Source organism: Diachasmimorpha longicaudata, unplaced genomic scaffold (genome assembly GCF_034640455.1).
Source record: "Diachasmimorpha longicaudata isolate KC_UGA_2023 unplaced genomic scaffold, iyDiaLong2 ctg00000292.1, whole genome shotgun sequence".
NCBI classification, from domain to species: Eukaryota; Metazoa; Arthropoda; class Insecta; order Hymenoptera; family Braconidae; genus Diachasmimorpha; species Diachasmimorpha longicaudata.
The window spans coordinates 5001-10000 of record NW_026974065.1 but is presented as its reverse complement, the minus strand read 5'-3'; positions in this window follow the sequence as shown (position 1 = coordinate 10000).

Sequence of the window (5000 nt, the reverse complement as noted above, 5' to 3'; positions counted from 1 at the left end):
CGCGTACCACATAGAGAGTCATTCTGTCTTCGACTTGGACTCGTGGCAATGCTGTGCTATACTATAAGCGAAGTATACTTGGGTATGGGAAGCGAAGCCATTGCCCGACCTAGTATAAAACACGTGCATCAAGAGTCCCGCGTACTTGTACCTGTAGGTCCACTTCGACCGCCTGAACATAGAATATATTGCCCGTTCCATGATTACATTGTCAACCTTTATATGAATAAATATTGAATAATAAATTAATTATATATAAAAGGGAATTTATCATAATTGTGTGCATTCAATTATATACAAATATATATTTTTTTTTAATTAAAAATCCTGTGATGCTATTTTTGCATACCAACAAAAATAGCATCAACATTTAAGTCATCATTAAAAATTAATAATATCGGTTACTTGATAATTTATACATCAGTTATACAGGTTTTATTTTAATTTTGTACATTTAAATATATGAATATATATTTTTTTCAATTAAAAATTCTGTGATGCTATTTTTGCATACCAACAAAAATAGCATCAACGTTTCAAGTCATCATTAAAAATTAATAATATCGGTTACTTGATAAATTATAAATTAGTTACATAGAATTTATTGTTATTTTAGGCATTCAATTATATATGAATATATATTTTTTTCAATGAAAAATTCTGTGATGCTATTTTTGCATACCAACAAAAATAGCATCAACGTTCCAAGACATCATTGAAAATTAATAATATCGGTTACTTGATAAAATATAAATTAGTTGTATAGAATTTAGTTTAATTTTATGCATTCAATTATATCTGAATATATATTTTTTTCAATTAAAAATTCTGTGATGCTATTTTTGCATACCAACAAAAATAGCATCAACGTTCCAAGACATCATTGAAAATTAATAATATCGGTTACTTGATAAACTATAAAATAGTTGTATAGAATTTAGTTTAATTTTATGGATTCAATTATATATGAATATATATTTTTTTTAATTAAAAATTCTGTGATGCTATTTTTGCATACCAACAAAAATAGGATCAACGTTCCAAGACACCATTGAAAAGTAATAATATCGGTTACTTGATAAAATATAAATTAGTTGTATAGAATTTAGTTTAATTTTATGCATTCAATTATATATGAATATAATTTTTTTCAATTAAAAATCCTGTGATGCTATTTTTGCATACCAACAAAAATAGCATCAACATTTAAGTCATCTTTAAAATTAATAATATCGGTTACTTGATAATTTATACATCAGTTATACAGGTTTTATTTTAATTTTGTACATTTAAATATATGAATATATATTTTTTTCAATTAAAAATTCTGTGATGCTATTTTTGCATACCAACAAAAATAGGATCAACGTTCCAAGACATCATTGAAAATTAATAATATCGGTTACTTGATAAATTATAAATTAGTTACATAGAATTTATTTTTATTTTAGGCATTCAATTATATATGAATATATATTTTTTTCAATGAAAAATTCTGTGATGCTATTTTTGCATACCAACAAAAATAGCATCAACGTTCCAAGACATCATTGAAAATTAATAATATCGGTTACTTGATAAAATATAAATTAGTTGTATAGAATTTAGTTTAATTTTATGCATTCAATTATATCTGAATATATATTTTTTTCAATTAAAAATTCTGTGATGCTATTTTTGCATACCAACAAAAATAGCATCAACGTTCCAAGACATCATTGAAAATTAATAATATCGGTTACTTGATAAACTATAAAATAGTTGTATAGAATTTAGTTTAATTTTATGGATTCAATTATATATGAATATATATTTTTTTTAATTAAAAATTCTGTGATGCTATTTTTGCATACCAACAAAAATAGGATCAACGTTCCAAGAATATCACACGTGAGTGATATCGGTTACTTGATAAACTATAAAATAGTTGTATAGAATTTAGTTTAATTTTATGGATTCAATTATATATGAATATATATTTTTTTTAATTAAAAATTCTGTGATTCTATTTTTGCATACCAACAAAAATAGGATCAACGTTCCAAGACATCATTGAAAATTAATAATATCGGTTACTTGATAAATTATAAATTAGTTACATAGAATTTATTTTTATTTTAGGCATTCAATTATATATGAATATATATTTTTTTCAATGAAAAATTCTGTGATGCTATTTTTGCATACCAACAAAAATAGCATCAACGTTCCAAGACATCATTGAAAATTAATAATATCGGTTACTTGATAAAATATAAATTAGTTGTATAGAATTTATTTTTATTTTAGGCATTCAATTATATATGAATATATATTTTTTTCAATGAAAAATTCTGTGATGCTATTTTTGCATACCAACAAAAATAGGATCAACGTTCCAAGACATCATTGAAAATTAATAATATCGGTTACTTGATAAAATATAAATTAGTTGTATAGAATTTAGTTTCATTTTATGCATTCAATTATATATGAATATATATTTTTTTTAATTAAAAATTCTGTGATGCTATTTTTGCATACCAACAAAAATAGGATCAACGTTCCAAGACACCACTGAAAATTAATAATATCGGTTACTTGATAAAATATAAATTAGTTGTATAGAATTTAGTTTAATTTTATGCATTCAATTATATTTGAATATATATTTTTTTCAATTAAAAATTCTGTGATGCTATTTTTGCATACCAACAAAAATAGAATCAAGCAAAAATATCACTTATTTTTCCAATTTTCGACTTGTAGAACGATCAAGTATACTATTCTTTGGATTCTAAGATTTTTTTCAAGTGATTATTTTCAAAGTTGGGAAAAATGAAAAATTATTCTAAGTCCCCATTCGTAGTTCTTTTTGATTCGTATTGCTTCGGCGCAAAGTAGGTAGGGACACTTATGGATTTCTCAATTTTTGGATAGGGACAGCCGGATAGCCGTCATTCAGCATAAAAGCTATTGTTATATGCATAGTTTGATGTGAGGAATGGGAATTGATTGAAATTTTCACCCGCCAATTGCCGGCTGGCCTGATTTTAAGGTTTGAGAATCTTGACAACGATTTTGCATACCGACAAAAATAGCATCAAGCAAAAATATCACTTATTTTTCCAATTTTCGACTTGTAGAACGATCAAGTATACTATTCTTTGGATTCTAAGATTTTTTTCAAGTGATTATTTTCAAAGTTGGGAAAAATGAAAAATTATTCTAAGTCCCCATTCGTAGTTCTTTTTGATTCGTATTGCTTCGGCGCAAAGTAGGTAGGGACACTTATGGATTTCTCAATTTTTGGATAGGGACAGCCGGATAGCCGTCATTCAGCATAAAAGCTATTGTTATATGCATAGTTTGATGTGAGGAATGGGAATTGATTGAAATTTTCACCCGCCAATTGCCGGCTGGCCTGATTTTAAGGTTTGAGAATCTTGACAACGATTTTGCATACCGACAAAAATAGCATCAAGCAAAAATATCACTTATTTTTCCAATTTTCGACTTGTAGAACGATCAAGTATACTATTCTTTGGATTCTAAGATTTTTTTCAAGTGATTATTTTCAAAGTTGGGAAAAATGAAAAATTATTCTAAGTCCCCATTCGTAGTTCTTTTTGATTCGTATTGCTTCGGCGCAAAGTAGGTAGGGACACTTATGGATTTCTCAATTTTTGGATAGGGACAGCCGGATAGCCGTCATTCAGCATAAAAGCTATTGTTATATGCATAGTTTGATGTGAGGAATGGGAATTGATTGAAATTTTCACCCGCCAATTGCCGGCTGGCCTGATTTTAAGGTTTGAGAATCTTGACAACGATTTTGCATACCGACAAAAATAGCATCAAGCAAAAATATCACTTATTTTTCCAATTTTCGACTTGTAGAACGATCAAGTATACTATTCTTTGGATTCTATGATTTTTTTCAAGTGATTATTTTCAAAGTTGGGAAAAATGAAAAATTATTCTAAGTCCCCATTCGTAGTTCTTTTTGATTCGTATTGCTTCGGCGCAAAGTAGGTAGGGACACTTATGGATTTCTCAATTTTTGGATAGGGACAGCCGGATAGCCGTCATTCAGCATAAAAGCTATTGTTATATGCATAGTTTGATGTGAGGAATGGGAATTGATTGAAATTTTCACCCGCCAATTGCCGGCTGGCCTGATTTTAAGGTTTGAGAATCTTGACAACGATTTTGCATACCGACAAAAATAGCATCAAGCAAAAATATCACTTATTTTTCCAATTTTCGACTTGTAGAACGATCAAGTATACTATTCCTTGGATTCTAAGATTTTTTTCAAGTGATTATTTTCAAAGTTGGGAAAAATGAAAAATTATTCTAAGTCCCCATTCGTAGTTCTTTTTGATTCGTATTGCTTCGGCGCAAAGTAGGTAGGGACACTTATGGATTTCTCAATTTTTGGATAGGGACAGCCGGATAGCCGTCATTCAGCATAAAAGCTATTGTTATATGCATAGTTTGATGTGAGGAATGGGAATTGATTGAAATTTTCACCCGCCAATTGCCGGCTGGCCTGATTTTAAGGTTTGAGAATCTTGACAACGATTTTGCATACCGACAAAAATAGCATCAAGCAAAAATATCACTTATTTTTCCAATTTTCGACTTGTAGAACGATCAAGTATACTATTCTTTGGATTCTAAGATTTTTTTCAAGTGATTATTTTCAAAGTTGGGAAAAATGAAAAATTATTCTAAGTCCCCATTCGTAGTTCTTTTTGATTCGTATTGCTTCGGCGCAAAGTAGGTAGGGACACTTATGGATTTCTCAATTTTTGGATAGGGACAGCCGGATAGCCGTCATTCAGCATAAAAGCTATTGTTATATGCATAGTTTGATGTGAGGAATGGGAATTGATTGAAATTTTCACCCGCCAATTGCCGGCTGGCCTGATTTTAAGGTTTGAGAATCTTGACAACGATTTTGCATACCGACAAAAATAGCATCAAGCAAAAATATCACTTATTTTTCCAATTTT